Source organism: Mauremys mutica, chromosome 4 (assembly GCF_020497125.1).
Source record: "Mauremys mutica isolate MM-2020 ecotype Southern chromosome 4, ASM2049712v1, whole genome shotgun sequence".
NCBI lineage: Eukaryota > Metazoa > Chordata > Testudines > Geoemydidae > Mauremys > Mauremys mutica.
In genome coordinates, this window is record NC_059075.1 from 53532062 (window position 1) to 53557856 (window position 25795).

At 39.6% G+C, this 25795-nt stretch overlaps 1 protein-coding gene across 4 annotated transcripts in view; it reads left to right on the top strand.

Annotated features, from left to right (window-relative positions):
- Positions 1-25795, top strand: part of STXBP6 (syntaxin binding protein 6) — a 222347-nt gene that overhangs the window by 157276 nt on the left and 39276 nt on the right. The window lies entirely within an intron of this gene.

Genomic DNA, 25795 nt, shown 5'->3' on the forward strand with positions numbered 1-25795 from the left:
CATGCCAAAACATCTCTGTCTGTACACCAGTATTATTGATTCAGCACCGTTCTAAGACGTGTTAGTGAATTGCTGCTTCAGAGAGCAGAAAGTTCTCCCAGTAATTGCTGGCTCTTTTTTTGTAATTTCTTATGGCAAATATATAAGCATATATTTGACGTCTCAAAAAAAATTACACAGATCAATGGAACCTATAAGACAAAATATTGGAGCCCCAGTCCTCTGGTCTGACTGAGCTGTTAGGTGTGAAACCCAAGTTATAAAGGGAGGTGGGTTTATTCCACTTCTGTGGTCCACAAGGCTGCCGCATTTAACTGTGGCAAGAGCAAACGCTGAGCTTTTTTAGCTAATTGCCCAGGGGATCATTGCAGTGCCTGGAGATCACTGCTATGCATTGTGCTTTGGCCATGCCTCCTCCCCTTCTTTATTCTGGCGCTGGGAGAGGGTGGCATGGGGCTGGCTGTGCCAGCTTCACACTACCCATGGACTCCCGACACCAGTATCTTTTCAATATCCCTACAAACCTTGTTGACTCACAATGGCATTTTTTGCACTAGTGTTTCTTCTTTTGCAAAACTTTTCACTGCTGCTAACCCTGATGCTGATCCAGCAGTGGTATGTTCAGAGTGCTAACATAAGCTAGGGCAGCATTGTTTATAACACCATGTCATTTTGACCTGCTCAAAAAAGTGTTGTTCAAAATAGTGTGTTAAAATGATGAGGCATGTGGAGCTTTTTCTAAAGTAAGACTCCCACTACTAGTGTTCCAAGGACTTTACTGTCCAGTGAAGAAACTTACATTTGGATGGCAAAGGGTCAAATATGTCTCTCTTAACTTGCTAAAAATATCTGTATAGCCTACAAGTGTTGTGCCATGGTAGAGAGTGAACTGTCATCTAGCTATGCATATTAATATAGTACTTTTTCCCTTCGCCTCCACTACCACTTCATCCCTGACCCTCTGATATCTGCTAAGTGCATTCTTCAGTCCAAAAGGCACTACTTGGGGATTGGAAAAAAAGTCACATGATAAATGCAGTCTCCACCTTACTTTTCTGATCAGTTTCAGATCTAAGTTATCAACAGTTTCAGAGATTCAAAAATCTGTTGCATCTCTTTTAGTACATAAATTGAGCTTCTGAGAATACAAAAATGTTCCTTGTAATTAAAAATATTGGGCCTAACATGACTATTGTGCATAGTAACTGAAATGGCTCAATTACTGTCTTTTCTAACATCTCTTGCTCTAGGGTCTTAATTATCCCTTGTATTTTTAGTGGCAACTGCAGAGGTTTTCTCGTCCAGTCTCAATTTTGTATTCAGTGAATCCTTTTACTTCCTCCTTTGTGTTGCATGCAATTCCAACCATTGAGTTTTCACTTCCTCATAATGTTTGGCATCTTTTACATATTCCTGAAGTAAATACACATTTTTTTTTTGTTCATCAGCAGAATCTGTAATGAAAGTGACAGAATATCCACAATATAAGTTGTCTTCATGTGTGATGCAGATTGAGAATTCTGGGCTCTGATAGTATTTCAGGTCATACTACATATCCTTGATATGTTCATTCAATGAAAACTTTATATGTTTGCCTGCCATTGCACATTGATTTATATGCTACTGATATACAAAAAAGTTGCTCATAATACTATAAGTAGGCTATTTTTTTAATGGTAACATATCCGTAGGAACAGATGAAGTCATTTCTTGAGTGACATGTCAATGTGATGATTCTGTTTGGCATTGTTGAATTTCATTTGCCAAGATTCATTCTTTTTAACACACATTTGTTTCCATTCATGTTCACTCACTAATTTCCTGGTGGCTTCAGTATACACAACAGGATTCTTGCCAATTCTGGATTTTTTACGAGCACTACCCCGACTCAAAGGAGCACTATCCGCACTGTCTGAAAGGTTTGAGGCCTTCTCTTCTCCTTGTCACTTAGCACAAGACTGAGACATTACTTCTCTCAGGACTCTGTACAAGTCTTACTTTACAGAGTTTCTGAGTATTATCCAATGGATCTTGCAGATGGATTCCTGAATATCTCAAACCAACCAAATTCTTTCTTTTAGTTTCCACACACAAAAATAATTGCTTGAAGATCGAGTACCCAGTGAATAATTCTGCAATACTTTTTAATAGTGGGAAAGACCCAGTTCAGAGAGGTGAGATCAGAATAGATGATGAAGTGTGAGTTTGCCAAGCAATGTCTCATTTTTCACCAGCTCATAACACAAGTATTCACTGTATTCACACAGGTATTCACTACACCTGACAAAGCTTTGACTCTTTGAGCTGGTATATGTCAAACTGTACTTTTGTCCACATATTAATTCTTTTGAAGTAATGGATCTGAATGTGCCCAGATTGGAAGTTTAAATGAAGCTCCCGTCTTCAAAAGCCTTACGATACTTCTCTGTCAAGAGCCACAACAGTCTTCCAACTGATTTGTTTTGATAGTGACTAGCTCTTGGACACAACACTTGGAGCTCTTCTTGGAAAACTGGTTAACTAAAAGAACCTTAATGCCTAATTTGTCTTTCCACTTTTACTCATCCAGTTCAGCCATCTGGGTCACCTCCCTCAGAATTTTTTTCTAGCTATTCATGAAGTTCCAGTTGAAAGTCTACTCTCTGTATTACCTTCAAAAGCTTTTCCCAAAAGCTGCTTATATCACAAATCTACTCAATTTCCAAGTAGGCATTCTGAAATTGAGTCTTGTCTTTCAGAAATCCATGCTGAAAATCAGTCCAATATCTTACTCCTTTTCATGCTACCTCGCATAATTCCTATATAATAGCATTAAAGTGTGTTTCTTAAAGTAACTATGAACTTAGGATCATTCATTGGGTATAAAATATCTACTGAAACCTTATATGGGTTTGTGTACTCTTCCCTTTGTCTAAACAGCGGGAAGAGCATCTGATGGGAAGATTCCCGGTTCTTCCACTTAAGATTCTACAGATGAAAACCTGTGGAACTATCAGAATCATTTGTGTCAGGTTTGGTTTTATCTAATCCTACAGGCTGGAATTTCTTATGTTCGTTATCTGCAGCACCTTGTTTTATAAGCCTCTGCAGCAATTCTCTAATGTGCTTTTGCTTGAAGAAATTAAGGAAAATTTAGTTGTCACTCAAACAATCTAATTAAGCTATTCAGTCTGTTTCCTGAGTGATTAACTCTTCTGATCTCTTTCTTACTGAGTCTTCCAAACTGTGAAACAAAGACATGACCTGATTTGTACCTCCCCCAGGAAGGTAAATAGACACAGATGTTCTCAACCAGATCCCAAATACTATCTTGTTACATTCTTACTGCCGCCTCCTCACTGGCCTTTGTCTCATTCCTCATACAATCAGAGCATGTTCTTGTCATCTTCCATCCTCAAAGCCATTGCTTGTCCCCGCTTGCCTCTTATTTCCCTTCACCTCTAAATTCACTGAACACGCCTTGCCACCTGTGGTCTCAAATTCTTCGCTAATTTAATCTTCTCTTCTCCAGATGATCATTCCGCCTTCTTAGCACCTTATCTCCCTGAGTTTTCATTATACCATCCTCTCCTTATTTTCCTTCTACTTCTGACATTTCCTTGTGTGTGTCTGTTGATGGGTTTCCCCTCTGCCTTTCTTCTACTATTTGGAGGTGATTTTCATTTCAATTGTTGTTCTGCCCTTATGCCCTTTTGTAAAGCAATCCCATGGGCTCACCTGGCTTCAACCGCCAGTTCTGTGCCGATGACTCACATCTTTCTGTCTCCTGAGCTATTTCACTTTGTCCAGCCCCACATAACAGCCTGTCTGTGACATCTGTTCCTGAATGCAGACATGCCAACTCTCACAACTTAATCGTGAGAGACGCGATTTCTAAGTAAAATTAATCCTGACACCTCACATTTGAGAGCTCTATCCCCAGATAATGAATCAGGATTAACTTGACATAGAAAGTGCTGTGGCAGTTGGGGTGCTTGTTGTCAGTCATCCCCGGGTTTCCTGCTATCAGCCCCAGGTGGCTATGGCTCCTGCTGTCACCCCTGGGCTGACACGAGCTGCCACAGGGAGAGGTTCCTGCTGTTAGCCAGCCCTAGTTGGTGCTCCCACTGTCAGCCACCCAGGGATGCCTCAGGAGCCCTTCCTCACAGGGCCTACACGAGGAGAGGCTCCCGCTGTCAGTCAGCCCCAGGACTGACAGCGGGAGCCATAGCCACCCTGGGATGACAGTGGGCGCCTCTCCTTGTGGGGCGGGCTGACAGTGGGAGCCCCAGCCATCACAAGGAGAGGCTCCTGCTGTCAGCATGCCCTGGTTGGCCAGGGCTCCTGCTGTCAGTCCCAGCTCTGGGGCGACTGGGGCTCCCCTGCCAGCCTGGGAAGTGGGAGGGGGACCGCACTGCAGCCCCATTGGCCTGGACAGGGTGAAGAACCCGAAGAGGATCAGAGGAGAGGCTGGGAAGGCTGAACTATGGCCTGGGACTTCACGGGGGCAGAAGTGAGAAGGCTGGGGGCTGATAGGAGGGGTGGGAGTCTGTATTGATGATGGGTTTGGAGCAGATGAGGTGAGTGCTGGGAGGGTGAACTGAGAGTGGTGAGGGTTGATGCGGTAGGGGGGCTGAACTGATGGGGTGGTGATGATGGAGAACAGTCTGGGCAGATGTGGGGGTGAGAGCTCCTGCAGCAAGGGCCAAAATTCCCTTATCCAGTACATATCAGAGAGCAGGCGATGCTAATTGTCACATGCCCACCCCCTGGGGATGGGGGGGGGGGAGATTGTCAAAAATCAAGAGACTGACCTAAAAAACACAATAGAATTTGTTTTTAAAATCTCATTATTTGGGGGGGGGGGGTCCGACTCCTAATTTTTCATCTCTTGAAGTTGGTAATACTGTGAATGTCTCGCTGTCAACTTAATGCAAGCGGCACATAGCTAAAATTGAGCTGGTTTTCTTCTATCCCAAACCGTTACCCCAATTTTCTTAATCTTGACAACACCAGTATTTGCTTTGTCACTGAGGCTCATAATTCTGGAGCTCCTTTGACCTGTACCTCTCCCCACCTCGCATATCTAAAACATGTCCAAATTCTGCCACTTCTTCCAACATTCGTCTAATATCTCTTTCTTTACTTCTCTGAAGTTAACTCTAGTGCAGACCCTTATCTGTACTCTTGACTGATGCAACCTTTTCTCTGACCTTCCTAACTCCCACATTGTTTCACTCTAGTCCATACAAAACAATGCCTCCATGCCCATTTTCCTTGACATGTTATCCTCACCATATCAGCTTGGCCCACTCCTCCATAGTAACAGTTTGAATGTTCTTATGTTGCCTTCAAAGTCAAAAGGTTAGTCTCTATTTTAAAAGGCACTGCTCTCCCAGGTCTTGGCAAATCTCTCCACCTGGTTACCATACCACTTGTTCCGTTTTCCCCTATCAGCGGCTGTACCTCCTTTTTGTGTTTGTACCATGCCTAGCAAGTTGTAGTTGCTACCAGGAACACATAATAATAATAATAATAATAAATAAAAAATAATAATTAATAATAAACTCTGCTAATGGTGTGGCCACAAAACCCAAATGATCATCACCTCTCAACACCACCTGACAATAGGAAATCCCCTGCCAATCCCTCATCAACAAACTGTATCCATTATTATTGTGGGACTGTTGGGAAATATTTTAAAAATACCATCAAATCATATAATTAGAGGCTATATTGTAATATGTAAGCACCACTGGATGGAAGGTAATTAAACTTTCAAATTTAACATCTGTATTTCCTGACTTTGAGCATTCAGATCCATAACCTTAATGTAACGTTAACAATTTATATAAAAAACAATATACAGTATTGTTTTGTGTGTATGTATACATAAAGGTACATCTTAATCTACTGTAGTTTTAAAAGCACAGTTTTACCACAAGTGCCGAGATCTTTATGAAAACCCTAATGGCGTTATCCCTCGTTATCTCTAGCCTGATTCTTGCTTGCATATTTATACCTGCCTCTGGAAATTTCCACGACATGCATCCGACGAAGGGAGTATTCACCCACGAAAGCTCATGCTCCAATATGTCTGTTAGTCTATAAGGTGCCACAGGACTCTTTGCTCCTAATGAAGCTGGTATTATTAGGAAAAGGGCACAGATGAGATTAGCTTAGTTGGTAGAAAGCTGTCATAAAATGGGGATCGTTTTTCTCACTGCTGGCATTTGGTTATTACTACTGTTTATTCCTACATGTGTAATACATGGAAAAAGTATTGATCTGTTAATCTTTATTATCAAATGAACCAATGAGCCTTCTCCTGTAAAGAGTCAACATAACAGCAATAGCATAGAAGGAAAAGCTTTCATAGGATTAAAGCAAAACATTTTGGCTTGTATTACAATTTATGGTCTCACCTTTTTCCTGTATATAAATACATGTATCTCCTACAGAGTGAGAGAAAATATTTGTCATAAAAATTTTAGAGAATATCTGAAAGCAGAGATTCTTAGTAATATGGAATAGAATTTGATGCTATTTAGCTTCCTTTATATTCAAACCTGTGCAAACCTGAGTTGCATTAGTAGGTCAACGACTTTGAATGCAAACAGAATAGCTATTAAGTGACCAGAAACAGCCCCATTCATTGAGGTTAGAATCTGTTTTATGAAGCAAGGGACTGTTGGCGTCACACTGGGATTATCCACAACTCTTTTAGAAAGTGAAGAGAAATCTTTAACTACTTCCAGGGATGATCCCATTATATTCCAAAGAACCACAGTTTGAAACCGCAATGTTCAGAGACACTAATAGAAAATGCAGTGATACACATCACAAAGTTCAAAATGGGGACAAAGTAGAAATTGACCTGAATTAAAACATCATGTATAAACAACTCAGTTTTAGGGATTGCTGGGGGAAGTGTTAAAATCTAAATTGAGAATAGACTTTCCAAATTACCCTTTTTCTATTAACAGTAGATCCAAATACTTTCTAACTTCTGGGGTGTTCAAAATCCAGATTGAAACTTGTGGCTTCATCCCATCTCTTTAAGGTAGCTTTTGTATGGGATAGGCATTGGTTTTTGGCGTACTGTATGGAGTATACAGTTCCTTCAGGGATAAAGTCTGTTGTTGTTTAAAGTCTAATGCTGGCTGGTCATTTGTTTTTGTCATTTGATTACATTAGAAATATGTATTAACATACATTTTATAAAATAACAAATACCATTGAAGATGAAATGCAAGTTTCTCATTAGTATCTGGTGTAAATATGTTCAGTAGAGCCGGGTCAAAGAGATGTGTATATTTTGCACACAAAAATGCCCTCACCTCAAAAACCTCACATTTCTTTCTCTCTCTCTCTCTCTCACCCCCTCACACCAGTGAACATGCGTGTTTGCCAAAGAGTCCTCAATGCCTACAGCAGCTGTTTTGCCATCAGACTGCAGCAGCACCACCCATATGTTACTGAACAACTTCTTGAGGCAGGCAGAGCCAGTTGGTATTGCTACCAGGGCCACACAAGTTTTTGGGGGCCCAGGGCAAAATCTGAAAATGAGGTCCCCTCCCTATGCATCCAAAGTATTACCAGTAAGGGGTGGCCCAGGGTTGGGAGTTGCAGAGGAAACCTCCACTGTAATCACCCTGTAGTGGCGGCTTGACTCCTGTTCTATGGGACTGGGCCCAGCTCTCCTCTCTGGGCATTGCAACCTGGCATACGGGGTTGCAGTGCCACTCAGGTTTGCCTCTATGGCCCCTCTGTCACAACAGAGAGTTACAAGACACAAGATCACAACAGAGGGACCACCAGGCCAAACCTGAGTGGCACTGCAACCCTACATGCTAGGTCACAATGCCACTCAGTTTAGGGGCCCTCTGAAATGGAAGGCCTGGAGCAAACTGACCCTTTCACCCCATCCCCAGTGACCCTGATCACTAGGGCTGGGGCCTGAATGACAGACCACAGACCCTTCCCATCTATTCAGAGTTGATGCAACAGGTTAAGACACTAATTGGTTGAAGAGGGGAGACACCTCCACCCCCGCTTTAAACAGAGGTAGTACTCCTTCCATTTTGTAACAGACCCTTGGTTGATGTTGATTTAATGGTGAAGGTAACAAATAAGGTGGCATTATTTCTGTATTGCTAACTGACAGTGTTCTGCAAATGATAGTCATTTAAACTGTGAAACAGTCTCCACCTCACTTGAGCCAGTTAAAATTAGAGAGGACAAAGGTCATCACAGTAGGGTTGAAAATTCTATTACCAGTGTGACTGAACCAATGCAATACTGTTTTCTGGAATCTGCTCTCTTCAGATAGCTCCAGTGCCTTTGCTGCTGCTTATAGCCTTGCCAAGTAGCAGCTGAGTAGAATTAAACAAAACTAAGGCAAGTGTTGCCACTGCTAGTCAGTACCAGGTGGGCAGAAATGAAATGGACAAAAAATGTCACTTCATTCTGTTCTTTCCCGAGAAAGCTGTTCACAGCTATTGACGCAGGCACTGTGCATTAGCTATTTTGCTGATAGTGTGTTTAGTTGTTCCCCACTTCCTTAAGTGATATCTTTTGAGTCTACATTTGGTGATGGTCCATCAAATTTTACCTATGACATACATGGTGTTAGCAAGAAAGAAAATAGGTGTTTGGTGTCAAAATTAATCTTTTGCATATCCACAGACGCTTATCTTAAGTAATGCCATCTCAATATATACTGCATTAAATTCCAAGCAACCTTGTAGCAGTCATTTAAATATTCCCAGCTGAGTGATTTCAAAATTTTTTTGTCTTCGGCAAAAAGATTTTTCATTAAGCTGGTTCTTAATGTCTCTGAAGGCAATAACTATGCAGTTTCATTGGGAGATAACAGCAGAAGAGACTATATAGTCCTCTAATATGTTTTGACACCTCACAAAAATATTATTTTTTCCCCACTTCTACCTAGCAAAGTCTGGAATTCTAATAATTTGTCATTTGGTACAGGCTCTTGCAAAAAGTGTGTAGATAAACATTTGTTACCAATGTGTAAATATTTTGATATGGAAGAAAATTGTAGTTAATTTTGTCCATATAATTTTTTAAAATAAACAAAATTTCTTCCAAACTCATCTTATAAATCAGTGGGCTCCATCTTTTTGTTGTGGCTGTGTAAAACTGCTGTGAGATTATTCCACCCAGTTAAGAACAGTGAGCACAAAAGATAGTTACACACCCTAATGAAATATGTGCTATTTTTGCTGTGTATTTAACAACTCTAAAGTTATTCAAGTAGCAGGCTGGCCAGAGATAAGTAAACTTGATAAAGAAACTTCAGATAAAGAAATAACAGAACAAGAAATCCTAGAGGCAATAGCAAGTATGAAAAGTGATAAAACTGCAGGACCTGATACCTTGTCAAATTCATCAGGAAAGCTATTATTGTCATTCAAGGAATTATTAGTGGATCCCTTGAGAGGTACCTTCAACGCTATCCTGTGAGGGGAGGAACTTCCACAATCTATGAAAGAAGCTACTGTGATTGTCTCCCTAAAGATGGAAAAGACCTTATTTTGCAGTTCCTGTAGACTCATATCATTGCTGAAGCATGACAGAGATTTTAGCAAAAATACTAGCTAGCTGATTGCAGTCTATGCTCTCAGCTTACATAATTCTAGTTCAAACTGGATTCACTGATAGATAAATATTAGACAATATTCAGAGAGTACTTGGAATCATTCATAATTTCAGATCATAAAAAGATCCATTTCTTTTGTTATCACTAGACGCAGAGCTGTACAAGTAAATGGAGTTAAATCTCACCTGTTTGAATTACACAGAGGGACTAAGTAGGGATGTCTCCTTTACTTTTTGCACTGATTTTAGAACCTTTTTGCACAGAGGATAAGGAACAATGAATTCATCTCAGGAACACATCAGAAAACAGCATTATATGCAGATGCTTGAATATTATTTTTATCTAAACCAAATATTTCCCTAAAGTTAGTCTCTAAAGAAATCCTGAACTTTGGGCAGATGTCTGCATTTAAAGTAAAATTGTGCCAAATCTGAAACGCTAGCTATAAATTTGTCTGACTCTGAAAAGTCACTCCAAATGGGCAACAAATTCTATAAGATACCTGGAAGTTCAAAACTCAAACGCCCTAGAAGAGCTCTGACTTAAATGTCAAACCACTACTTCAGCAAATGAAAAAAGATCTGTAGTGCTGTGGGAAATATGCAATTTCTTGAGTGGGAAGAACATCCAGAGTCACCATGAACATTCTACCAAGGAGATATCTCTTGTTTCAAAATCATAGGACTGGAAGGGACCTCGAGAGGTCTTCTAGTCCAGTCCCCTGAACTCAAGGCAGGACTCAGTGTTATCTAGAGCCGCTGGCCAGGCAGTCCTGAAGGGCTGCCTGAGGGAGTCTGGCCCCGCCCCTTCTGCCTGAGGCCTCGCCCCATCCGGGGGCCCAGAGCCACCTGCCCCCCCATCCCCATTCCCACCTTGCCAAGGACCCGAGCCGTCCTGTGTACCAGTAAGTCTGTTAAGTTACTTTCACCCCTGCATTTGAGTTCCTTCAGAACTCTTGAGTGAATACCATCTGGACCTCGTGACTTCTTATTGTTTAGTTTATCAGTTTATTCCAAAACCTTCTCTAATGATACCTCAATCTGGGACAGTTCCTCAGATTTGTCACCTAAAAAGAATGGCTCAGGTTTGGGACTCCCCCTCACATCTTCAACCGTGAAGACTGATGTAAAGAATTCATTTAGTTTCTCTGCAATGGCCTTATCATGCTTGAGTGCTCCTTCAGCATCTCGATCATCCAGTGGCCCCACTGGTGTTTTAGCAGGCTTCCTAATTCTGATGTACTTAAAAATAATTTTGCTATTACATTTTGAGTCTTTGGCTAGCTGTTCTTCAAATTCTTTTTTGGCCTTCCTAATTATATTTTAACATTTCATTTGCCAGAGTTTGTTCCTTTCTATTTTCCTCACTAGGATTTAACTTCCACTTTTTAAAGGATGCCTTTTTGCCTCTCACTGCTTCTTTTACTTTGTTGTTTAGCCATAGTGGCTCTTTTTTTGATTCTCTTACTATGTATTTTAATTTGGGGTATACATTTAAGTTGAGCCTCTATTATGGTGTCTTTAAAAGATTTCCAAGCAGCTTGCAGGGATTTTACTTTTGGTGCTGTACCTTTTAATTTCTCTTTAACTAACCTCCTTATTTTTGTGTAGTTCCCCTTTCTGAAATTAAATGCTACAGTGTTGGGCCACTGTGGTGTTTTCCCTGACATAGGGATGTTAAATTTAATTATATTATGGTCACTATTACCAAGTTGTCCAGCTATATTCACCTCTTGGATCTGATTCTATGCTCCACTTAGGACTAAATCAAGAATTGCCTCTCCTCTTGTGGGTTCCAGGACAAGCTGCTCCAAGAAGCAGTCATTTAAGATATCAAGAAACTTTATCTCTGCATCCCTTCCTGAGGTGACATGTACCCAGTCAATATGGGGATAGTTGAAATCCCCCATTATTATTAAGTGTTTTATTTTAATAGCCTCTCTAATCTCCCTGAGCATTTCACAGTCACTATCACCACCCTGGTCAGGTTGTCGGTAATATAGCCCTACTGCTATATTCTTATTATTCGAGCTTGGAATTACTATCCATGGAGATTCTATGGTACAGTTTGGTTCATTTAAGATTTTTTCTTCATTTGTTCTTTAAAGAAAAACTGCTGTAATGCTTGTTTTGTTTCTGATAGTTACATGAGAAGGGTTTGTAAACTTGTTAAAACTTCCTAAATAAATATAGCTACAAAAACAAACAAACAAGAAAACTGCTGTGAGATCAGAATCAAGCCCAATATATGTTTCCTTTAAAGGCAAAGTCGTATCTTTATTCACATTGCTATTATGATATAAATCATTGAAAAACACATTAGGCCAAATTAATTCCTGTAAACATTGGGCTTACATTAGAAACAAATTTGACTCTTATGATTCCTGGCTATATTTTTTGAGAGCTCCCTGTTATATTTAAACTATTTCAATCAAGACTGCAACTGCCCTTCTAAGAGCAAACAGTTGCTGTCACCTATAGATAAATATGAGAACTGCAAAATATAGTGATTCCAGTGGCAGCAGAGTGATGATACATACTGATGATGATGATCTGGGACTTTCTACTGCAGGCTGCATGCTACACACTTTGGTCTCAAAGCAATCCCTCTGCCAGTTGAATTAACAAGTAGCTTCACCAGCTCAGCTGTTGCAATTTTTTGTAAGAATAAAGGCATCTTTGGCTTCTGTAACCTTTGCTCCAGGGCAGCTGGCAGGAGTTACTTATGGAACATCCAGTTCTTCCTCCTCAGAGAATAATTTGATTTTCATCAGCTACATATTGGCTCAGATTAGCTATGCACAAATAGCACAGTATGGTGCTTCCAGTAGTCTGGTGGGCTAATCTTAAACAATTTATATGTAAAAACTGGTCTGCCTTCAGGTTCATTGTGACATTTAAAGTCAGTCAATTGGGTCTTATTTGAAAACACAAGCAAAGCTGTGAACATTTACCGTGGGCTTTGCAGTCTTGAAGCTGTATGTTAGGGAAACAAATAGTGGTAGGAAAAAATAATAGGCTCTTTTGCATTAGTGCATAAGCCTAATGATTCTTGTTTTTCCTCTTTAGTCAATAATGTTTTTGATGGCATTAAGCAATATTATTTCCTCGATATCCTCTCCCCCGTAAAATACTTGATTTGTGTTTAATGTTGCATCTTTCATGCATGCTATTTTCCTGACTTTAAGACACAGCACAAATTTAATATTTAACCTTGATATGTGATGGACAAATTCCATTGTTATATTTATAAGAAGCACACAAGATCTTTATGGGGAAAAGGCAAAAACGCCGCATTTATTGAGAATACAGCAGTTAGCATATGCTTTACACACACACACACACTCTCTCTCTCTCTCTCTCTCTCTCTCTCTCTCTCTGCCAGTTGATGTATATCGTTACCAGCTCAATGTAGTGGCCAGCCACATTGGTCACAGAGGGGAGCTGGGCTCTGTCGGTCGCGATCCGATGCTCCTGGAGTAGTGGCAAGATGAACCCAAAGTCCCATGGCAAAGCACCCTGTTCTTTAAGGTGCCACAAATACTCCTGTTCTTATAGTTTTTTTTCTCTGTTGAAGTCTATGGGTTTTGCTGTGTCAGTTTCTGACTGGTTACTTGTGTTATCTTTTGATGTAAACATTCCAATACGCCTCTGAGAGGATCATTCTGTCCTGGTTTCGATTTAATTAATTGTTTTGTCCTTAGGGGTGGCAGCCTGCACCTCAGGGTCATCAATCTGCTCTTCCTTCATTAGGGATGCATGTTGATGGTTCTCACTCCTTCCTCCTTGACCATCTGGCTATAACAATGGCCTTCGCACCTTTTCTTTTCCTGAGGCATACTTTCCTCATTCACACAAACAGTCTTTTACAGAGGCCTTCAGATAGGATAACATTTTGGAAAGGATTATTAGGTTACTAAACGGATTTCAAAAGAACCTTTCACAACTTAGCTTGCAATGCATACAAGAAGCAAGACCTTATAGCAAATACTGTAATGAAATATTATCCTAAAACAAAAAGGTGACCATAATCAACCATAAGGACTGTTCTGGTGTGTCCCTGCCTTAACATCAGTACAGACACTGGCAGTCTGTGTCAGATGCATTTCTACCAATGTCCCAGAGGGTCATTCCTTTCTGCTATTCAAAAAGGTTGGCTGGCAGGATGAAATCAAATCATACATCAATTCTCATAGTACAATTATAAAATCCTGCTCCTACACCATTGCATTTCGTTATGATTTTATTTATTTCCAGTTTATAACAAAATATGAATAGCATGGCCTCTAGTTAGTACATCAAAAGTACCTTCACTTTAAAATGTATTTATGGTCAGAAGAGCTATTGTAAAAATGGCACCTTATCCAAGAGTTTCTCTCTCTCTCCAGCAGCCATGGCAGAGTGAGTGAGCTGGATTCTAATTTTGTTAAGGTATTTTCAGTGGAATTGTTAACAAATGGCAGTAAGAGTCTCTCCATGGACACCAATGGGCTTTGGATCAGGCCCCAAGTTCCAACTGCATAAATGATGATGGTGGGATGAGAGCCAAGAACAGCAGCTTGACCATTATAGCAGGCCCGGCAATTAGAAAATAAAAACCTATTTTTATTTGTCAAATAACCAAATTTGATGCAGGAATTATTTAGACAAGATATACATAGGACTTCCCAATAACATATTTTATGAAGTTGTTGAAGCTGTGTCCAAGGTACTTCAGAGACAAGGTAGGTGAGGTAATATCTTTTATTGGACCAACTTCTGTTAGTGAGAGAGACAAGCTTTCAAGCTTGCACAGAGCTCTTCTTCAGGTCTGGGAAACTAAGGTCTTGTCTACACTACAGACTTAAGTCGACTTAAGTTACATCAATAACCATATGCCACTTTAACTACATCGGTTGTGCACATGTGCACAACGTGCCTTGTGTCAACGGAGCGCTTCTACAGTCGGTGCTCTTGCATTGACAGAGTGTTGCATCATGGGTAGCTATTTTACAAGTTACCTTACAAGACTCCTTCCCTTCATGTGCCAATATATATTTATGCCTGTATCTGTAATTTTCACTCCATGCATCTGAATAAGTGGTTTTTTTTACCCATGAAAGCTTATGCCCAAATAAATCTGCTAATCTTTAAGGTGCCACTGGGTTCCTCATTGTTTTTGTGGATACAGACTAACACGGCTACCCCTCTGATACTTTGTTCCATCTTGACACTCTGAGTAAGTTTCTCAGACCTGAAGAAGACCTCTCTGTAAGCTCAAAAGCTTTGTCTCTCTCACCAACAGAAGTTGGTTCAATAGAAGATATTACCTCACCAACTTTGTCTCTCTAATGTTTTACAAAGTCACTTTTCAGACTAAAACTACACAATGGCTGCATTTTAAATAAAGAATTTTAGCTATTCTGTTCTTAAAATTTGATTATTGCTAGTTCTCAAGCTAAAAGATAAAAACAGAAAACTAATTTGTACTGGACATAGTATCTCTGTCCTTTTCTCACAGCAGTTGTGGTGCAAATAAGAACATACTCTCACATTAATGAACTTAAAATATCAAAAATAGAATAAAGTATAAAGATAGTGATAGTATTATCTTATTATTCTTAAGATAACTGCCTTAGTGCTATGCTTATATACAGCAAAAGCAAGCATGAATGTTCCTAAAACAAGACTGAACCATTTAAAAAATGGTTTGATCTTAGAGGAAACTTAAATGTCCATTAATAGCAGGAAAAATAAGGAGAATAAAGTTGAAACACCATAAATCTGGATAATTAATTCAGATTTTTAAATGGTGATATGTTTTTATCTTAATGGGAAAACTTTAATAGTGTGTTACTCTTGATGCAGTGATAAATAGGCAAATAATATAAAGCTGCCAAATTCTTTGAATTTATTTCCATTTCTGCTACCTAGAGTGAAGTGTTCTGAGCAAGAAGTAATTTGAGTACTTTTCGGAAGTGCTTTTTTGTACCATGAGTTGCAGTTGCTTACTTTGGGGACAATAACGGCTACTGTGAAAGTTGAGATGGAAACAAAGAGCAATAGAAGATATACTGCCAAAGAGCATTTTTTTTAAATATGGTAATTTTTCTTCACTACATATGCATGTCAAGGTTAATCAACTTTGCCATTCTTTTATTTAAGGCCCCCATATAAATCAACAGATAAAACTTTTCAAAATTTGCTGGGTTTTATTTTTTTTAAGGTGATGTCTCATGTGCTGAGATAAAATGTGTAAGAGTAGGACCACACTTTCTCCTGGAAAATGGTGCATATAATCAAATCTCAGAATTGCCTTCCTAAAACAAACACATGCTAGGGCAATCAAATAAACAGTATGTTTGTTCTTGTAAAAATTGTAGGAAAAGATAAAGTAAGTCGAAAGGGACATTCATAATGAAAGAGAGGAAAGTAAACTGCTTTAATGTATACAGTATTTAAGCCATAAAATAGTTTATAACAGTGTCTTCGTAACAATAAATCAGTGGGGTGTCACCTTCATGACTTACAAAATTGCTCTTTGTTTTAATGTGCACAGAGCACAATTTGTATCAGATTGTAAATAACAATGCATAGCAAAGTTAGAGTGACAAGACAGGTGAGGTAATATATTTTACTGGACCAACTCTGTAAGCACGCTGTGCCTTCCACTCACTGTAGCAATGTCCACACAGGACATGATTGCATAGTAAACTGTTGCACTGTAGATTCAAGCTCTGTGTTGCAGCACAGTAACCTGCTGTGTAGGCAAGCCCCTAGTGACATTGGAGGCAGTTGAGTGGTCTGCATGTTCTCTGATCAGTCTCAGTATTTAAAAACAAGTGGAATGGAGGGGAGCAAAAAAGATTGGCTGTTTTTCATAGTTTTATTTATTGCCCACATTCTAGTTTAACTTCTGTCATTTTGACTTGGGGTCTGATCTCCGGGCTAACTTAATAACAGAGCAGTTTCCTGAACGATGTTTTGATGAGACTTAACAATATGTCTGTCCATTCTTGCTAACTTAGCCAAGGTTCCTTTTTTACCCCCTGGATAAAAAGTTAACGTTCATAAACCTTTAGAAGGGTAGAACCATATAATAAACGTCTGTTAAATGTACGTATATTTTAATGTTTATATTGCCTGTTACTGGTGAATAGAGGAACACTCTATGAAGAACATAGACATATGTAACCAACCAACCAACCAAAAAAAAATAATACAACTAATGTCCCATATTCCATTTTTTTAAGTATGACGTGTATTTGTTAATGCAAAAAAAACAAGGGCACATTCAATTAACTAGAAAGGCAGCATTTTAAAAATTAATAAGAAAAAATTGTTTACACAACACATGGGTGGACTGTGGAACTCATTGCAACAATGTATCATGGAGGAAAAAAGGATTCCAAAAAGATAGAGATTTATATGCATAACAAGAATATCCAGAGTTGAAGTAATAACTATATAAAAATATAAACTAAACCTTTGGATGGGATATAAACCCTCATGTTTCAGGGCATAAAGAAACCTCTAATTATTGGGGTTTTGCAGGTAACTTTCTTTGGGACAGGTTATTCCATAACTGTCTATTGCAGCATTTCTTCCAATGAAACAGCTGGTACTGCCAACTCTAAGACACAGGTTACAGGACTAGATAGACCTCTACTCTGATCCATTCTGGCAATTCCTACATTCCTGTTGACTCATTTCTCTTTAAAATAATAAATTAATCCCATAATTATTTTGTTAGATTTAGCCCCTGAGCTCCTGTTCAGTCTGTACTGGATATGGGAATTATGAAACCTTTGACATATACTGCTGTATATTTTGTTTCGCTGTCTCCTCCTCTAACTATTTTTTCTAGAAATATGAGTTGAAATTGAATTATGTTGATTATGATGTAATAAGTGACAGTCGTGTAGGTTTTGGTGTATAACGAAGTCCTTGTTTGAAGAGACGCTTATGTCATCTATTGTTAGAGAAATCTTTGAACAGCCTATAAAAATAAACATGAGCTAGAAGCCAGTTTTTAAGTTATCAGGCAGTCCATGGTCCTAGGCAAAAGCATAAAGTTAATCATATTTGCACTATATTCTGATGAAAATCGGAGCAACAAACCTTTATGGATCCAGTAATCATTATAACAGTGCTAAAAGTGTATAATATTAAAAATAGTGGTGGGTGACTGAAAAAAGTGAGAATCTTGTAGGTGGAATATGACTGCCCTGACTCAGAGTCATGCCTTAGTTTGTGTTTTGAGATTTGAAAAATCTTTTAAACCTATCTCGTTGGTAGCTGATGTTCTGTTTGGCTTTACCAAATAGAAATTGCTGTCAGTTTAGCCAAGAAAAAATAAATCCTTCACCTTTAATGTTACTGTGTACTAGAGTGAGTCTGAACTGGGCAAGTAATTTATTTTATTCACATACTCAGATTTGTAAAGCTTAGTTGATGAGTGCCAAAGTGCATTCTGCTTAGGGGGACAGGTATTTATTCATGGATTCCTCTAACAGCTCCGAAGTATTATGGTTACTGAATTTTCCTTTCCTGAAGGTGGTATTCTTGCCTGTGACAGAGTGTATAAGCCTCACATCTCTCTTCTCAATAGTGCAGCCACCAGCAGTTTATTAGTCAGAGTTAATTGCACAGTATGCAGTACTTTGAGTTTATTTTCAGTGTTAATCTAGTGCATAATAAAAGTGGATAGTCTGATATGGCTACTGAACATTGTTTGAATTGAATGTACTAAAACAGGAGAGAAATGTCAATATTTCTGAAATGGGGAGTGACAACTCACAATTCATTGAGTGAGAAAAAGATATTTATTTATTCTGTTGACAACAAAAATGAACTTTCTAATCACTGATTTGCAAAGCTAACAGAAAACAGCTGATTGAGGAGTAAGTGTTTACCCTGAAATCCCATTTTCATTTCTTCTCTAGCTAAATTTCAACTTGAGGACTAAATTGTGTCCTTATGGCCCTGCACTGGAGTAGTACAGAGGGGTCATACTCCAAGGGATGCCCAGCAGGAGTTTTGACTGAGTCAGGCAGAATCTCCTCTAGCATAGTGGCCCTGAGACCCTTGTGATTTTATTAGAACTTGGATACACCAATTCAGGTTTCCTTAATCTTTCCTTTCATCTGGCACTTGAACTTTTGTAATGATTGGAGTATTTTCTTTGAAGACAATAACCAGGAAATGAGACACTAACTGAATTCCCTGACCTTGGATAGCTCTGCATCAAATCTTTGAATTCTAAATTACAGTTAAGCACGGATACTGGGAATGAGAACGGGTGGGATTGGGGGAAGGGGATGAAGGGGGAGGATAGACCTGACCCAATGAAGAATCTAGATGTGGAGGGAGAACTGGGACTGGTTGGGCCAGGAGACTGGGGATAGGAGCTGGGAGTGGGTGAATGCTCAGTTGTACCCAAAGGCTAAACACCTTCTCTCTTTCAGTAGCACAATTCCCTAGCCCACAGGTTACTTTTTCCATTCATTGTTCTTGTTGTTACCCTAACCCTAACCATTCATTGTTCTTGTTGTTACCCTGAAATTGCACCTGTATTTTCCCCCTCCCTGGTCTCCAGCTGTCTCTGGGCAGAGACTCTTGTCCCACTCCTTTCTGACCAGATGTTTTAAAGGCTCTACAGCTCACTGCTTTATGCTGTGATATCCCCAGCAAGCCAGTCTGCCTAAAGGCCAGCACCTGTGCTTTGTTTTCTCTTCAATGGCTACATATAGTGTACTGCTGGTAGTTATAAGCTACCACATAGCTTTTTCTAAGAAAGCACATTTATTGTTAAAAGCATTACAGAGCAAACATATTAAAACAATAAAAGTTCCTGTACGCATGGTAAAGGCTCATCAGAGGTCACCAGTCAGTCTTATGGGGCCCTAATCAAACTGTCCAACCCTTCCACAGGGGTTGGGCCCCCACACACCCTTGGACAGATGATCCTGCTTATTTGCTGGATCAGAAAGAAGTCCGAGTCATCCAGCCTTTCTGTATCAAAAGCCGTTTCTTTGTCTGTTTCTGAATTGCTTGAAACAAGTCCACTAGAGTAAAGCGTTAATTAGCAATAGATGTTGGAAAAGTCTGTACTACAGGTTCATCTTGTTAGAAAATTATACAGTGAATAGCTCATTTGAAATGCATTGCTGAAAACTGTCAGGTGTCATAATAGTCAGAGTATTGTCACCGGGATGTCTTGTGTGCGTCATAAGAGTATTCAGTCATTTCAGGTCCATTCGAAGTAATCACCATCTGTCTCCAGAACTATCATTTCAAACTTCAAGTCAAATCCTGCTTTCCTTATATATGTGAGTAGTCGCTTTAGAAATAGTGAGGGTTGAAGGTAACAAACATATTTGTCTCTTTTATATACCTGACTGAAAGGATGACCACTGGGTCTGAATTGCCTGTGGTCTCATGTTGCATTTCTACAGGATGAGTTCAAGTTTGTGTATTGGATTCTAAGCCCACATTGTATAATGAGAAGAAATTAATCAGTGGTAACATTTTCCATCTTGTCCCCAAGTTTCTCTTCTTGACATGCATAAAAATAATTCACTATCTGTAATTCTACCATCTGGTGCCACAGTGATGGCTTTTTTAGTCTTTCTACCTTCATCGCCATATATATCATTTTTCTTTTGAAAGGAATAGTAAAATATCCATCTTTTATGACTGGACTCTGTGTTTATGCAAAAAAAATTATATATGAATGATAATTTATTTCTTTTGGATAGTGTATTTATTGGTGCTTTGAGTGTTCCTGATTACATATTACAACTTGTGGTCTTTGTGGATTTTATAGCACCCAAGTTATTACATTTTAAGTAACTTATATGTATTGACTAGCTCTGTTTTTAATTACTTGAGTAATTAAGCTGCATGACCTGAATTTCTTATTCTCATAATGCTTTGTGAACTGTTGATCATGCTGTCAGTGTATGTCACTGACCTGTTGAACAGGAGTTGAAAGGAAATAACAAATCACCATTCATATATAATTTGTTTAACAGAGTCCAGTCATAAAAGATGTATATTTTACAATTCCTTTCACAAGCAAAATTATCTATGTGGTGATTAAGGTAGAAGGCTCAAAAACAGATATGTTATCTCGATATCTTAAAACACCCAATTCAGAATACTACATTCCAAGGGACAGAAATGCTCTCTGCTAAGCAACACTTTCCCTTCTGCTTTGTATCCCATTTGCTAGCTCTTCCATTTTCTCTTCTTGCTAGCTTCCATATACCATCAGCAGTTCCCAGAAGTGAGTCGGAAGACCAGTATTTAAACATTGGAAATGTTCAAAAAATTTTAATGTTCAACAAAAGAAAATTGGGCAAGTGCCAGTTAACTCTATTCTATCAGAAAACGCTGCAGAATTGAAAATTAAGTATTCAGTAGCATGGACACGTAGTTATTCCCTAGCTCCAGAAAGTAGCGTCTCACAAGTGTGGTGTTTTGCCAGTGGCTTCGAAGCTATCAGATTTGAACTGGCAGCTCTTGTTAATGTGACCATAGCAAATGCTCAGTACCCTTAATAAAGGGTAGCATGGAATCTTCGTGACCTGCCCCATTGTGACTTTCCCACATGCTGCGTCAGACTATCCAGCACCGAGCACTTACCTTCAAGGTGCATAGAAGGAAAGCTAAGATGGGTTGAGTGGAAAATGTAGGATCCCTGTGACGAATACAAAATTTATTTAACGAAAATGCAAATTAATGGAAAGAGTGAATACGTCCTAGAAAGTAGATTTGACTATAACTGATGTTTCTGGACTAACAACTTCCAGTACTTAGGGCTCTTTTTAAAACTATCCCTGGTCCTTTTTTACATAGCCTGAATCAGCCTCGTGGCTAAGATGTCGCCTCCAATCAATCTGATCTCCTGTTTTATTGGGCATGTTGTTAACTGGCTTTTGTGCTTCATTATCTGTGATAGATGAGTACTGTGAAGGAGAAATAAAAGCAACTTCACAGCCATTTTGCTAGTAGTGCTTAACTTGGTGAACTTGATTCCAAGTGGAGAATTTAATGAGGAGGGGATGCAGCTATTATGTAAGACTTGTCAATTGACTCCATTAGTCTCAAAGTTTAGTGAGTTGGGAGGACAGCCAGGATAATCTACTTGTGTGTGTCTAACAAACCAAGGGATTGTGGGCAACCGGACAGCATTGTAAAATAAGGCCCGTTCACCTCTCGCTGAATTTAAGCACAAATAGATTAACCTGGCAATAATTTTCCTTATTATCCAACAAAATTAAGGATACAGCACTAAAATTCGTTAGGATTTTTCACTGTTGACCCTTGGCTTCTTAATGTTGTCATCCATCTGTGGCTACCTTTCAGTGTTTTATGAAGCGATACCTGCAGATAAGTTTGTTTTTAAAATGCTTTGGATCCTTTGAGATTTAAGTTGCTACAACAATAGTACCTACAATAGTCAAAATGCTTAAATATAAATATACATTAATCATGTATGTAGAAGAAAGATTATAAATGCAGTCTTAATTAAAAAAAGGAAGTGAAACAAACAAGTTTGTTGCTTGGCCATACTGCTTCATAAAATAACTAATTCTTACTGCACCACTCTGGATAACATTCTCCTACACACCTCCCTACATTTAGTAGCTATCACATTTTGGTATAATTGCATTATATCTCATCTAGTCACTTAAACAGGAATTCATGTTCCTGTTTTTCCTTGGCTTACAGGGCAAAGCTGGTTTCCAGGTGTTCAGCATTAACTGCTCTCCAGTGTGATAGACCCAGGCCAGTTGGGGAACAGCAGAGTAGTAGAAGGGAGATGTATACTGGTCACTGGATAAGCAGTTTTCTGTTCCCTGAGTGACCAGAGCAGGAGCTGCTCCAGGCTAATGAGAACACCTGACTCCAATTAACCTGCTAAGAGTCAGGTGAGTCTGTTAAGCACCTGACTCTAATAAAGGCCTCTCTGATGCTGTGAAAGGGCTCACTCCAGTTAGGCCAAAGGGAGCCAGAGGAGAGGAAGTGTGTGCAAGGAACTGAGATCAAGAAGCGTGCAAGAAGCTGAGAGTGAGTAGGCATACTGCTGGAGGACTGAGAAGTACAAGTGTTATCAGACATCAGGAGGAAGGTCCGGTGGTGAGGACAAAGAAGATGTTGGGAGGAGGCCATGGGGAAGTAGCCCAGGGAGTTGTAGCTGTCATGCAACTGTCCCAGGAGGCACTCTAGACAGCTGCAGTCCACAGGGCCCTGGGCTGGAACCCGGAGTAGAGGGCAGGCCCGGGTTCCCCCCAAACCTCCCAACTCCTGATCAAACACAGGAGGAATTGACCTGGACTGTGGGTTCTACCAGAGGGGAAGGTCTCTGGGCTGTTTCCCAACCCACAGGGTGAATCTGTGAGGTGAGCAAATCCGCCAATAAGTGCAGGACCCACCAAGGTAGAAGAGGAACTTTGTTTCACCAGATATAACTAAATGATAGCAAGCAGCCCACTGGCCAGGTTCCTCAATTATTTAGATTTGTTTACCATTGGAATATGAAGCCACTGGCAATCAGTTCTTGATCAGCTGAGAGGTAAGATAGGAGAACATGTCTTCTAGGCAGTATTCATCAACTCAAGCCATTTGTCTCCAACTGAAAATAGACTCCGCTCCTAATCCTCATGCCCCCCAAAATTAGCTGTTACCCGGAGGTGTTTTTTATAGATCAGAGTTGCTTATTAATGAATAAAAATGAAATAAAATATCATTGCTGTTTTTAAACAAAATTTGAGGCTATATTGTTATATCTGTTTTTCATGATGATATAATAGATCAAAGAGCTTTTTTCCAGTTACAGAATTACTTTCCTGATTTAAAAATTGTGATTTTGAAAAGGTGATATTCAGGTGACTTGGGACAGCATAACTTTTAAAGTAATATATTCTCAATTGCATGCTAGGGCATTTCTCAGGGCACTGTGCGATGTTTTAGGTTTCTCTGGTTTTATTGTTCTCCCTTGTATGTAATACTTGCTTAAAAGCTTCAAGATAAAGTAGTAGATCCTCAGGTGCATCACCCAACACACCCATAGAGAGAGGGGTATAGGAGAATTTTTGCTTCCTTTCTGCTCCCAAGTCCTACAGGCAGCCAGGGCCAGTTCAGCCCTGATGTAAATTAGAGCAGCCTTAAGATATGTTTAACTTATGCCAGTAGTAACAGGCCCATCTAGGCCATTCAGCTGGCCCAGGCACCCCAGACACCTCAGTGACAACCTGCTGGGTTTCCCAGAATTGTGAGCCACCATGTTTATCCCTTTCAGCCTCAGCAAGTAGAGCGTTGCTGATGCTAAATTATGCCTCAGCTCCCTGACACACCAGCTTTTCTGACTTTCCATTAAACTCTTCAGGACTCTGCCTGTCCAGTAGCAGGTAACAATGAGTGAACTCCAACTCCCAACTTCTTCAAACACGTCTCTCTGCAGTGTCCAGCCCTCTCACAGAACACACTCAGAGGTTTTTAAGTTGCCTGCTCCTTTAAAGAGACAATACACAGCCATATAATAATTTAACTGGGGGTGACAAACTCTCCACTTCAAACAAAGCAATGAGTCGGTTTATGATAAAAGTAAAACAAGTTTCTTAACAAAAATGGCAATAGGTTTAAGTAATCTCAAGTAAGAGAAATAAAGATTAAAATGGTTACAAATAACAAGGAAAACACATTTATAAGACTAAAACTTACCTTAATCAGCTATAGTTCTTTTCAAGAAGGTTTCCCTACTTACAGCAAGTTCTGCATTGTGACTGGCTGTTCCAGTGAAGATCCACCTTTGCAGAATCAAAATGCTGATTCCTTTTTTCCCTCAAGAGGTGGATATCTTAGGAATTTACTCCCCTTCTCTGTATCATCCAGTAAACCATTAAAAATGTATTCTCCCCGGTTAAAGTTCTTTCCCCAGCTGGGTGTGGACTCCATGTTGGTTCCTCCCCCGCTGGTAACTTTTATGATGTAAATGATCTCTTCCTGCAACCTCAAATTCAAATAAATAACCATTGAATTCAGCCTCCTGCTTTGAGGTGTTGGCCTCATTCTTTTGTTTGGAGAGAACCTGTGACCAACTCCCCCTGACCTGCTTGGTTTAAATACATTTTAGTCACCTATTTTCCAGCACATCTATAAAGTTTTTGTGGGTTAACCATATGTACATCATGCAAAAATAGTAATGGTCAATGCATTGTTAGTTCTCCAGTAATATGTTACATGCCACCTTTGGGGGTAAATATCATGACAGTGTCCCATTTGGATTAGGGTACTCTTGGGGTCACAACCTCCCCGACACAGACTCTGTGCTGGTGTGGAACTGGGACCAGAACTAAGCCTGCTGTATCAGTTTTATACTCCATGATGGATTCTGCTGTGCCATCACCTTTCTACTGTCAGACTAGTGCAAATGAGATGGATTGGGAACAAGCATCTGGCATGAAATAACTTCCTGGCATTATTATTACTTACATTTGGCAAAAACTTTTTGTTGTTGCTTGTGTTTCTTCTATAGAGCATTTCTACTCAGCTTTTTGTACCAGCATAGTTGATATCTCTCCCTGTGTGTGTGTGTGTGTGTGTGTGTGTATATATATGTGTGTGTGTGTATTTATTTATTTTAAGGGGGGAAGTACTAAAACTATGCCTTTTAAATTATGGTTGGTGTGTTTGTTTTCCACATCTTCATACCGAAAGTTCTCTCAAGTGTTGGTTTAATTCAGTTTCTACTAAATCACTGCTACATTGACCTCAGAGTACATTTACACTGCAGCTGGAGGCATAATTTCCAGTTTGAGTAGACATGCATGCACTGACTTTAACTGAGCTAGTGCACTAAAAATAGCAGTGTAGATGCTGTGGCATAGGTGGTGAGATGGGATAACCTCCTGAGTAGGTACCTAGAGTCCTGCATGGATTGTCTTGGGTGTCTAGCCCATGCAGCTGCCCAGACTGCTGTGGCTATACTGCTATTTTGTGGATGTTAACTCAGTCAAAGCTAGCACATATATATCTACCCAAGCTAGAAATTACACCTCCAGCTACAGTGTAAACATTACCCTCTGTGTCACTCTGGTACTTACTATACCTCCCCTTCCTGTGGATGTAATATAGTAAGGTGGAAAGAGCAGTATGATTAGTATCTCCCTGGTACTGTATTACATGTAGCCAATGCAGTGAGGGACTG